Consider the following 12,815-nt stretch of genomic DNA (forward strand, 5'->3'; position numbering starts at 1 on the left):
AGCGGGGGGTAGGAGGGAGGGAGGATGCTAGACAACCCTCCAATTCTTAGGCTCTACACCTGGAAAAATATAGTACATTGATAAATTTTCCATATATCGAACCTAATTATTTGGCAGGGGAGGGGGATGGTTGTTTTATATTTAGGGTTATCTTATATTTGAGTTAATATGGTATTCATTCTCTGAGGTAATATACTAATGAATGGTCCCTTAACATTGCAATTAATCAAGGTATCTGTCTTTGATCTCTAATTTAAATGGTTCTGCTATAGGTTTTTCTTGATCATAAAATCAAAGGACCACAAGAGACCTGCAAGATCATCATGCCCGGTCCCGTGCCATGGGCAGGAGGTAATCGGGCTCAAACGAGCTCCACAAGGTGCTTGTCCAGCCTTCCTTTGAATACCTCCAGGGACGGCGACTGCCCCAGATTTTGGGAGTATTGCAGATTTTGGATACTTTACAGAAAAGAAGTTTTTCTTTATGTCCAGCCTGCATTTTCCATCAATTAGCTTGTACTCATTGGTGCTTGTCCTGAAAAAGGGGTGCCTTCCTGAAGAGTTGCCCCCTAGATCTTGGTGATCACCCCAATGTACTCTTAGGTGACTATCGAGTCACCTCCCAGTCTTGTTTTACTCAGACTGAACAGACCCGGTTCCCAGAGTCTCTCCTCATAGGGCCTATCCTTCATGCCCCTAATCATACGGGCGGCCCTTCGCTGGACTCTCTCGAGCTTATCCACATCTTTCCTGGCGTGCGGCACCCAGAACTGGACACAGTACACCAGCTGTGGTCTCTCCAGCGCCGAATAGAGAAGGAGAAGCACCTCCCTGCATCTGCTGGCAACACATCAGCTGATGCACACCAGACCTCTATTTGCCCTGCTGGCAACTTCATCGCACTGTTGGCTCATGTTCGTCTTCCGGTCGATTGTGACCCCTGGGTCCCGTTCAGATGCTGTGCCAGCCAGTGGCCCACCACCCATTGTGTAGTTATGCTGAAGGCTCTTCCTACCCAGATGAAGAACCAGGCACTGATGAGGCAGATCCCCAGGGTGTGCAGGGCACGGTTGCGCCCTCCCCTTTTGGTCCATGCCATGGGAGCAGCAGCTGGGGATTTCTGTTAAGTCCTGAAGCAGATAAGAAGCCACCCCTAGCCCCACTCTCAGCACCCCTCCATGTTCAGCAGCACTTTTCTCCCCTCCCTCCCTTGCCCACTGCTGACCAACCTGGGGATGGGGAGGGGGGGAGCTCCAGATCTGCTCCTGCCCTGCTCCAGCTGAGTTGCTCGACTGGGGTGGCAGTGGATGGTTTCCCCTTCCCTGTCCGATCCCCCCAAGTGTTACCTGTCTGCCCAGGAGCAGAAACCCACCTGCCACTGCTATCACAGTCCGTGACTAAGCTGGATCCCCATGCAGCCACTTCTCTCAGCCCTGGAGCAGGAGCAGGGCAGTGGGCAGGCCTCCCTATGCCCAGAGATGTAGGTAGGGAGGAGTGGGGGGTAGAGGTGGGGAAGGGAGGATGTGCTGCTACTACAGAAAGAGACTTTGGCAAGTGCATGATTAAAATACTGGAGCTACCACATGAGCTTTCTGCACTAGTTCTCTTGCTACATGTCTGGGGTCATAGTATCATAGTACTTAAGGTTGGAAGGGATCTAAACAGATCATCAGCTCCGACCTCCTACCCCAGGCAGGAACGAGTGCCAGGGTCATATCACTCCAGCCAAATATCTCTCCAGCCTCCTCTTGAAGACCCTCAAGGTAGGAGAGAGTACCAGAGGTCAGGGGAAAGGGTAAGTGTTGGTCATGCAACACCAAGAGAAGTCCCATCCGAATCGTCCAGCATGATGGACTGCCCATGACCAAACTTCCTGCCCTGGAAATGCTGGGCCTTTGTAGCCTATGAAATCAGCCACGGCTCCAGCAGACTCCCAAGACAGACGTGCCCATGAATCCCACCACTGCTAGGAGAGGAGAGGCTAAGTGAAGAAAAACTCTTTTTCCTCCATTCTCTCAATTCCTTGTATCTAATACACGTTCCAGGGTGCACCTGGTTGTTTTCTCTCCCCCCACCCAATGGGGAAAAGAAGGGAGGTTACCAAAGCGTAATAAAGCACTTATAAACACTTTCAACTGTTTTACTGAATCAAAGGTGTGCAATATAAATCGTTCTTTCCATAGTTTGCTGCCTGTAAAACAGCTGCAAGGTGGAGAAAGAAACCCATGGCTTCCAACCAAGACATTTCAAGGCCCTTTACCTTTATTTCCTTCTTCATTTAGATGAGCGCTTAGCTAACTGATGCTCCATGAAGAGGTGTGTCAGATGAAGCCATATTTGCATATCTAAAAGAAGTTTTTATGCAGAAGTAGAAAGAGGGAGAAGCTGGCCTAATACAAGGCCCTTCCCGAGGAAACCATTTTAGGAAGAACAAGAGAGAAGAATGAGCAGGACACTCCTGTCCCTTTCTCCCTCTCCAAGTTTGATATTTTTAACAATACCCGCCAGGAATATCACACGTCAAACGAAGCAGACGGTGTTTACGTTTGCGCAGATTAATTGACAAGTCTCCGTGGGAAGTATGCGCACGGCACCAGTCCCCTTGTTAGGCATCCATCCAGGTCCGGTTAGCTGACTTCAAGGCTGCCAGCGTGCGTAGCTCCCTGCTGGCCGTACTCATGTCTGTATAATGAGACATGACCGTGTTCATGGAGCCACACGCCCGCCTGCTGCAGTCGGCCTGACTTCACGGAGCTCACGGCAGGCACAGACTTGGCCCAGGCTGTTTTAAAAACAAAAGGCAGTTGTTAAACTTTTGGAAGAGGTGACGGCTGCCAGCTGCAGTCTTGCAAGATGGTTAGTTAATCAGTTCCCACTAAAGGAGCAGAGGGCAATGGACCCTTTCGCAGATTCATACCCAGTATCCATCTCGAGGGTCAGACCGTCCACATACGATCTGGTGCTTCTTGGGGCTACAAGGCTGAGTCATAAGCAGCCCTCATCCCAGCCGTGTCCTCCGTCTCCTGGCATCGAGCACTTGATTTTTGTTTTCTTTGCTGAGAACAACCTGGAGACCGAACGTGGCAGGGCTCAGCTGCTGCACGGCTTGCGTCTGAGGAGATGGAGGTGGAGATGGAGATGGGATGGGTGGGTTTGAGGCCCTGATTCTGCACTCAGCACAAACCCCACTTAACACAAGGAGTTTATTATGACAAAGCGCCAGTGGAAGATGCTGATATTTAAATCATGTTCACCTCCCAGCAGTAAGGGAGCGATACCATCTATAGGGTGGTTTCACAGCTGGCCTATTTTGGATACAGCTGCAGGAACTGCATGCAAATTCTTCTTCATTGCCTGCATACAGGAGGCTGGTTAGGGGCCACCTACACTCTAAACAGGCTGTAAATGACCCACATGGGATGAGCACAGTGTTTGGTTTTCCTATTTTGCACCATGCCGAAGGTCTTTGATAGACAGCACATTTACAGAGAACATGCAAATGCTTCTGACCACAGTGCCCCGGGCTCGGCTGCACCGCGTATCTGCAATGACCCAGCTCCGAGTTATTCTAGGGGTGTTCCTGTAGGTTCCTTCAATTTTTGATCTCAAAGCCAAAGCATCCCAAACCAGTCTGTAAAGGCAGGAAGAGATTAATGGCTCTCTTTGTACTACTGGGATGGGAGCGCCGTGCGGAAACGATTGCACCATTCTTCTCTGCTGGTCGTTTATTAGGATGGAGCGCTGCTGAAAGGCACCGACATTTAAATAGTATTCACCCTCTAGTGGCAAAAGAGCAGAACATCCATAGGATGGTATCACACCCGGCCTGAGTCTGTATGTGAACTCACTATAGCTATGGTTTTCAACTTTTTTTCATTTGCGGACCCATAAAGAATTTCGAACGGAGGTGTGGACCCCTTTAAATTGCACGTGTGGGTATTCACACACTTTTGCTTGATCACAGCCTTCTTTCACAGACCCCTCAGACACAATCTGTGGACCCCCAGGGGTCCGTGGACCACAGGTTGAAAACCACAGCACTAGAGCCTTCTCTAGCGATGGCTAAAATGCCCTGGGAACATTGTTATTATTTTTTTTAGAGACTTTTTTGTGTTCTAAGCCAAATCTGCCAAATCCATGAGTCAGTCGAGAACCATAAGCAGCCCTACTACCAACAAACATCCTCCACCCCCATCTGGGGCTTCAGATGTTTCCAAATCCTTTGGCAAGCCTCCTACATGCAGGCCCAAGCCCAGAGACCTGGGGTTTGGATGCCCCCGAATTTTGCTTGCCTTCAGCCGTAAGGCCGCAGGAGCAGGCTAGGGAGGAGTCTCCCCTAGGAACATTGCTTCTTGGAGGTGGCACATTTAAGGTACTCCCCATCTACCGAATGGGCATGTTGCTACGTCCTCTCTCCCACCCTTTGTCTAACTTCTCTGGTCACACTGTGAGCTTGCCCAGACGGGCAGGGTCAGCACATATGGGAAAGCCAACAGGGTTCAACTGAATTGTTCAACCAGCATAGACAAGTCCAGAGGGATCCTGAGTCACACTGGAAGGCTTATGATGTCCCGCACGTTCGCAAGGCAACGCCTATGGGGCCATTGCATCCATTCAACCCTTCTTTTCCAGAGACATCATGAAACTTCAGTGTCTAGCTCCACCCAATGCCTACCCCATCCTTCTGCCCAACCTCAGACTAACATGCCCTCTCCATCCTTAATGGTCTACTTGTTCCATTAAGCAAATGACACTCTTCCTCTCCCCACCAGTAGACAGCCTGTGAAGATGCAACACCATTGAGAAGACACAGTTGTAAAGGGAATTGGAATAAGAACAGAAAACCCTTCTTGGACATGAAGATGCAGCTTGCTTCGGTTCCCATACAGCAGGGACAGGCTGGTAACAGGAGCGGGATGTGTGTTTTAAGAAGGCAAGAGGCAAACTAATGAGACTAGAACTCCAGCACCCTCTGGTGATGAAATTAAGACATCGAAAACACCAGCATACAAACCAAACAACCAACGCAACCAAGCCTGTGCTAATAGCTTTGCTGGTGAATGCGCACAGCTGTTTAAATGCACTGCTGTGCAACTTTCGAGTAAGAAGCCCACAGCATTATAATATGTCAGAATACAAAGGCAGTAATCTTGCAGGGCACAAAAGATCCAACTGAATTCAGTGTCTGGGTGTGCCTACGTCTTCCCGTATCCTCAGGCAAGTCACTTAGAGCTTGAATCTCAAAGTACCTGCAGGCTCCATGCAGAACAGCTGGAGTTTTGCATGCTTTGTAGTTCTGCAAAGCAGGCCCTTCTGTGTATTGTGTCTATTCACAGATCCTCCGTGTGTAAAATGAAGATTATAACACTTCCTTTTTCTGACCATTTGTGTATCTTCCTGTTGCGTTTCTTTCCCTTTCCACAATAATAATAGTAGGTAGAAGCCACAAAGCATGGTGGAGCTCAAATAACTGAGTTTTCTATGTATATACAGCATGGTAGGGCCAGTCACAAACACAAATTGCTGCCAAGGTCAGCTTCTGAAAAAACACACACAATGAGTAACTTGCCCCAATCGCAGAGGTGAGTTTGAAGGCCAAAATGCCCGCCCCACACTACCCAGCTGTACACCTGGTCATTTGGAAAGGACAGTCCAAAACAGTCAGACATGATGTTAACCCACATCGCTCCCTTGTGTGCTATTGGCTATCGAATTCGGTGCATCCTAACGTACTAGCCCAATGGCTTGCTAGGCTTTGGATCCGACACAATTCCTGCATGCAACACTTGGTCGTCTATTTGGATTTGAGCTTTTTGGTTCAAGGCCTGCTCTCTGCTCATGCACCTGAGCTCAAGTACTGTGAGCCTCAAACCTTCAACAAGGGGAAGAAAAAGCAATACTATCAAAGGACACTGGGATGATACACCAGGCAGCAAACTGGGCTTTACAGCATGATGCTACTGAAAGGAGGGCCCAGGCTTTGTATCACAGAGCAAAGAAGTGAGAATCCCTCCTACTCTGCACACTTGGGAAATTATGTTCACATCTGAACACTTCTTCTACCTCCAAGAAATGGACAGAAAATAACTATGAATCTAGGCATGCACAGGCTGAGTGTGGAGGAAAGACTTATAGCCAAACTTCTGCTAGCTGTCTGCAGTAGGTAGATTCATTTCTTCCCGTGTGGTGACTCACATCAGATACAGCTAGTGGGACCAATGCTATTGGAGTTCAATTTGTGCAGCTTGGCTAAGGAACAACTCTGGGAGGACAGAAACAGCTGCCGCCAGCAGAAAGAGGGAAACAGCAGTCCAGGACGAGCAGTCATTAGGCAATTTCACGGGGTTAATTATGAGCAATGGGTTGAAATTAAGACTCCAAAAGTCTGCAAGAGCAGCAACAAGACGCCTTCACTGACTGCAACTGTCCTGCAGGCTGTGGTACAGGGGAAAGGTGGAATTCTCCAGGCCTGATATACGTACAGATAGACTTGATACTCTATTAATAATCAAACAGCAGAGTACAGTCAGATCCGGGCTGGGAAACAGACGGGAAGACCTTTCCAAGCTCCCGTACGCGCAGATGAGGAGGGCGACAGGAGAATCCTGTGTGTAAAGAGCCATGCCTTCTGACACGCTGGTTGAGCTCACCTGTGTATGCTTGTCCCAGCCTCTGCTGCTGCTCCACCCAGCCCAGTGCTGGTCCAAGCACAAGGCATGAAGGTCACCCTTAGACTTGCTCTATTTGTCTTCTCCTCTCCCTGAACTTGTGCAATCTGAGCTGGTCTTAAGACAGAGGAGAAAAGGACCTCTATGGAAATTGCGACAAAAGAAAAGCATTTACATTTTCCACAAAAAATGTTGACGTTTCCAGTGAAAATTCAAACAGCAATACTTTTTTTGGCCTGAACCCAAGCAATATGCATTTGGAAACATCACTGCTATATCCCACACTTACTATTCTGGTGTCTAGTACTCTAGCCTTTCCGAGTCTCCTCGTTTGGCCGGGTTGCCTGTTTGGAATACAACTCCTTTGTACCACACCGTCTTCTTGTAGAGGAGAGGCCATGCACCTTGGGAGCCCCTGGCTGATGTACATCCTGGGAGATGTAGTCTACCTGGGGAAAGAGGCCCCTAGAAGAGCGTGAGTACATGAGGCCACCAAACTACAATTCCCATGAAATACAGTGGCAGCCTGGCAAATACCTTCATCTGCAAATAGTTCACCATTTACTGACGTAGTTGAGTGCTTTGTGCTCAAATTTTCAGTTAGAAACATTGGAGCGCCTTTCAAAAAGCTCATGCTTTCGAGGGAAAAGTTTGTGCAGGCAAAATCCCAGGCTTCTGTGGGAGAAATGGTTTGGTGGAAACTTGTGAACCAGCTCTTCTAACCCCAGCTCTGTTGTTGGCTGTGTGCTGGCCCAAACCAGCTTCTCAGGACAGCAAGAGGCATAAGGTGCTCTTCATGGCATTGTTAGTGCTGCACACATACCTTTCTAAGGTTGCTGCTCCTCCTGTTTTCATTGGAAGAGTCTGGGAACAGAGGACCTCTGTCTCGAGTCTGGCTGGGTGCCTGAGCTGGAGACCCACTGGACAGGCAGCGAACCTCGGCGGTGGCTGGAGACGGGTTTGGAAGTGCGCTTTCAGAGATTAATTCCTCTCTTTAATGTAGCAGAAGACCAAAGGAAGACGTCTGCCTCAGAGCGGGGTGTCTCCAACCTTATCCAGTTAGCTCTTGTGGTGGTTTGTCTCTCTGCCCACTTGGGCTCAATTCCCTTTTCTGCTACAGGCTTCCTGTGCACTCTTGAGAACCTCACTTGTTTTCCTGGGCCTCGGTTCCTTATCTAGAAAATAGCACTCCCTTGCCTCGCAAGGGTGTGGGGATGATAAATGCACTGAGGACTGTGAGGCACTGAGCCATGATGATAACGGAAACAAAGTCAGTGCAGAGCAAGTAGCAAACTGATGGGCTGCACGGAGCAAGCAGCAAACCAATGAGCTGAACCTGGATTCTCATGGGGTCGGGGTCAGGGTCACACTCCCAGGGGCAGGAGGGATGTTGGCCTTCAGCCTCTATCATACCTTGAACAGTGTTCAGGAGGGTTACAAGTCTGCCCACAGAACAGAGGAATAGGAAGAGCTAGGACTGGTGCATTCTGGGATGCTGGAGGTATGAAAGTAAGGTGTTTTATCTCCCTGGAATGACCTGGGTAAAAGGCTCAAGGATAAACCTCATTCCGAGTGGTATAACTTAAAAACATTAAGAGGGCACGTATATCAATTTAAGTGCTTATGATGGTTTGAAGTTAACCTGTAACATGGCCCTGTGAATTGATTGGTCCTTCTTTTCAGTGGCATTGCATAGGGGGTGTATGAGAGTACACGTACAACCCCTGAGAGCGCTGGTACACCCCCTGACTGGCTGCACTTGCTGCTTAGGTGATGGGCAGGGGGGCAGGTGGGAGCGCTGGTGCCACTTCTAAAGCACTGGCCGATTGCTGCGATTGTTGCAGCCACTTCTGGGAGCACTTGCAGCAATTGGCTGTTGCAGGGGGAGACCCCTTCTAGTCCACAGAATCACCCACAGGGGACCCCCCAGTCAGCAGGATTGGTTGAGGGGGGACCCCCATGGTCAGCAGAATTGGTTGCGGGGGGGCCCCCCCGCCCCCCCGGTCAGCAGGATTGGTCGCAGGTGGGGCACATGCCCCCCCCCGAAAAAGGCAGCACCAGTCGTCCATGATTCTTTTCCACTGAATACCACATGGAAAGCTCTGTTTCTATTATAGGAGGATATGCTTACTGATGGAACTGAGATCTTAATCAGATATTAATTGTAGCCATTAATAAGGCAGATAATTAAGTGCTTCGATCCCCAGCCTTGACGGAGATGAGTTAATTACATCTCACTGCTCAGAGACTCATTAATCTGTGTATATGATGATTTTTCGCATTCCTTTGCTTCTTACAGGAAATAAAAACATTATTCCAGCCACACTTACTTATACGTATCATGTCTTCTCGCTTAGTCATGAAATTACTGATCTGGGGGCTGGAATTTTCATCTGGTATAAATCAATATCGCTCCCCTGGCTTCAGGGGAGCTGCTGCCATCTCTGTGAGCTGGGGATTTGGTCTGTGATCTATTCATGGAAAAGGGCCTGTCTCTGGGAAAAGAGATTTTGAGCAAGTAAATGAAAGGAAGTAATTAATCATCTCTGTTGCTGTTGCAATTGGCCCTTTAAAAATTTAATTCTTCAAACTGAACTGAAGAGGTCTTGTAAGTTCAAGGAGTGGCGCAGGGACAGGTTGTGCATGTCTTGTACAGGGTACCTTAGCTTTGGAGAAGCCCCTGCTTTATTTTACTTTGGGCCACTCTTACTTGTGGATCCCAGGGTGGCTACTTGGAGGGATCAGAGGGTGTGTGGTGGCATGGTTGCACCCTGCTTTGGCTATGTTGTGTGTGCGCAGTGAGCACTGGCATATCAGCACAGTTCCTGCCAGACCCACTGCCAGATACTCTGGATCCCAGGGGATGAATTCCTGCCATTTCTCATTCCCTCTTTTCCCCTGAATTCAGCGAGGGAAGGGGCAGGATGAAAGGTGACAACACTTACCCCTTGGCTTCTGGAGCACTGAGAAAGCCAGAGCCCACCAGAGGGATCAGCACACATGGAGATCTTTATTAGAGGCTATGCAGATGTGTTGGCAAGCTCAAGAGAGCTCACTAAGCATATGCCATGCAGCCAAAAGGGGTGTGAGTGTAACCTCCTCACCTCCCTCCTGGACCTACCCAGGGATTGACACAATCTGGCCTGCAGTATCAGCTGTGTCTCAGTGTCCAACAGCACCTTGCCGCATGCTGGCCTCCCTGGGTCATGGGTCTGGGCCTCCAGGGGTAGAGGGACAGTAGTGTTTCCTCCTGTTGATCCACCATGCCGTGAGCAAGCAGTGGATGGGCCATAGGTCTGCTCTGCCCCTCTGATGTGTTATCCAGCTCAGCTGCACAGGTTCACAGAGGAGAATCACAGTCAGCTGATGCAAAGCAGCAGCAAGTCCCTGCTTCCTGGAGGGCAGGTTCTGTACTTCTTGCAGGCACCATCCCTTCCCTGCTGTGCTCACAGATAGATGGTGCACAGATGCACTGCACCTTGCACAGCGTGAAAGCAAACACCAGCCCTAGGTGACCCTGAGGGCACATTGCAAGCTCCACCTGTTGCCCAGGGCATGGCGATTGGAAAGCCAGTGACTGGGGGCCTGGGGTGGGCTCTGATGGGAGGAGCCACTGAAAGGTAGCTGAAATAAGCTTGTGGGGAAGTGCTGCCCTAGCCAGGCAGTGCCTGCACAGCAGGAAGAGGTAGGGTCTGGCTTGTGGTCTCTGGGCCTGTTCAGTGATACTATTTGCAGTATGTTTTCAGGGGTTTTAGCCCATTGCTGTGCTGTTTCCTTAGAAAGACCACGGGGAAACTGGGGACACTGCAGCTCCTTTCAGACACCAACTGTGGGAATCTCTTGGTTTTAAGTGGTCATGTGGGGTGGGGGGTAGGAGGCAGAGGGGAAAGAACAGCCCAGGCTGGGGAGGGTTGGCAGTAACCACTCCCATCCTTAGGGAAGCCAGAGGCATAGTGAGCTTTTTCAGTGCCCAGGGCAGAGGCGGAGGTGGGAAGGAGGACTTATGCTGACTACTGGAGCAGTAGATAGAAGTGGGTGTGTATGGGAGGGGAGTCTTACCCGCCCTAGCTTTCCTCACTCAGGTGGCAGCTGCTATGGCTGTGGTTGTTGCTGTAGCCACATGGGCTCAAGCTGCTGCTGGTGTGGGGATGGGCAGTGCCTCAGGGGCCACTCCTGCTGCTGTTTGCTTCCCCTCCCATGGAAAAGCCTCTGCAGGGGTGTCATTGCACATCTCCTTCCCCCAGACATATTTCTGGCAGGATTGTGCCTGCCTGGCTTCTGTGGCAGGGCTGAGCATGACTGTGCCTGCCATTACCTTGAGAGGGGGCCATACTGGTGCCCGTCTAAGTAAGTCATTGCCCAAGGCTAATATCCCATTCACCTCCCTCCCCCAGTTGAAGGGGGCATTTTTGCCCCTCCTAGGCCATGCCTATACCCAGCCTGTGTTCAGACGCACTGTGCAGCTCCATGCATGCTGTGCACTGTGTAGCAACATCGGCACAGTTCCTAGTGGGGGCTAATTAGCACTGTTGAGCAACAGTGCCAGTTAGTCTTCCTGAATGCTAATTATCCTACCGCTGGTGCTTTACACTCATGGCTACACTTTTGGTAGCTGGCATGGGCCGGCCTTCAGCACAAGTCCATACTCCTGTTTCTGAAGCCTAGCAAGACACCTACCCCCAGCCTGTAAATCCAACTGGATCATCATCCCCATTCTGGAAGTGTTGGAGGTCCAGAGAGGGGAAACCCTCTGCCCCAAATCACACAGCATCAGAGGCAGAGCTGAGACTGGGGTCCAGGACTCCAACCCCCATTCCCTTTCTCCCACGAATTTCTAAGATCAGGGATGTCCTTCCTACATTTAAAGAAAAGATGCCACCAGAGTGACCTCCTAGAAAAGAGCGGTTGACTAGACTTTTCTAACTTAATTCCTGCTTGAACTTCAGCAGCTCAGCAGGAAAAACCCCATGAGCAAGACAGTACATTACATTTCCTGTTCTAGAAAAATATGGCTTAACTTCTGAGTGTTGCTTGTGCAAAACGGAGCAACCCTCAACAAACATGATGGACCACATTTTATTTCATGGTGCCTGAAGATAACCGAAAGGGAATGAGCCCAGCTGCTCCCTGTGAGCTTTCGTGAAAGACACATTGGAAGCCGAGTTTTTAAAGGTGCTGAGGGAAGCACTTGCCTTTTAATTTGTTGGGTTTAATTGCTACTCTAACTATGAGCCATCAGAGAAATTCGTGCCAGGGTGGGAAATCTGTTTTGTTCCCATATGGGTAATTTGTTGCTTCAGCCAGTGGAATAAGCAGAATCCCTTGGCCAGCTACTCTGGTTGGTCTGTCTGGTTGGGGTTTGTTGCTGCTGTTGCTGTATTTCTCGCTGGTCTCCTATGAGTCTCGTTTGTAATTTTATGCAGATTACCTTGCTGACAAGATCGTCTCAGATGGGGATGTTGTATCTCAGCGCGTTTCTGCCTGTGAGCTGATGTGAAAGAAACAGCAAGGGGGTTTCGGGAGAGGACTGCCCTCTGACAGCCAGCACCAAAGGAGCAGAGCGAGTCCACGGAGGAGAAAGCAATGTTCTGCATTCTCCCCTGCATTGCAGGGAGGGAGGAGGTGTGCAACTCTGAGTTGCATTTTGCCTACTAGGGCGGCCTCCACCGTCCCTTAAGCCTCGGTGTGGGCCCTTACCATCCATGTGATTCTCACTGTGCTCATCACCTCCAGAGTCAGACTGACACACAGCTCATTGGATGCGTCTACACAAGATGTCTACTGCAGCTAGCCTTGCTCACGCTCCAGCCAGCTCCTCTGCAGCACATTGAGCCCAGTTGGAGCAGCCCCAGGTTGGCAAGCTGACCACTGGGGCCTGCTGCTAGCTATGGCTTCTTCAACTAGGCTCCACATGTTGCGCATGCATAAACTCCGGGGATCATTGCTCCAGATTTAACTGCACATTCAAATGTTGCAAAAAACAGCAGAGCAATACGCTCCCGAGTTTATTCATGTGCACTAATTGCACGTGTAGACGTGCCCCTTGTCAGCCTGGTTAATGCTGGATGAGCTGTATCAGCTGATTGTGATCAGCACATGCTGCGGCATTGATTGGGCTAAGTGCTGGAGGGATGAGTGTCTTAGCTTG

This window comes from Crocodylus siamensis, chromosome 3 (genome assembly GCF_052110815.1).
Source record: "Crocodylus siamensis isolate JL-2025a chromosome 3, ASM5211081v1, whole genome shotgun sequence".
NCBI classification, from domain to species: Eukaryota; Metazoa; Chordata; order Crocodylia; family Crocodylidae; genus Crocodylus; species Crocodylus siamensis.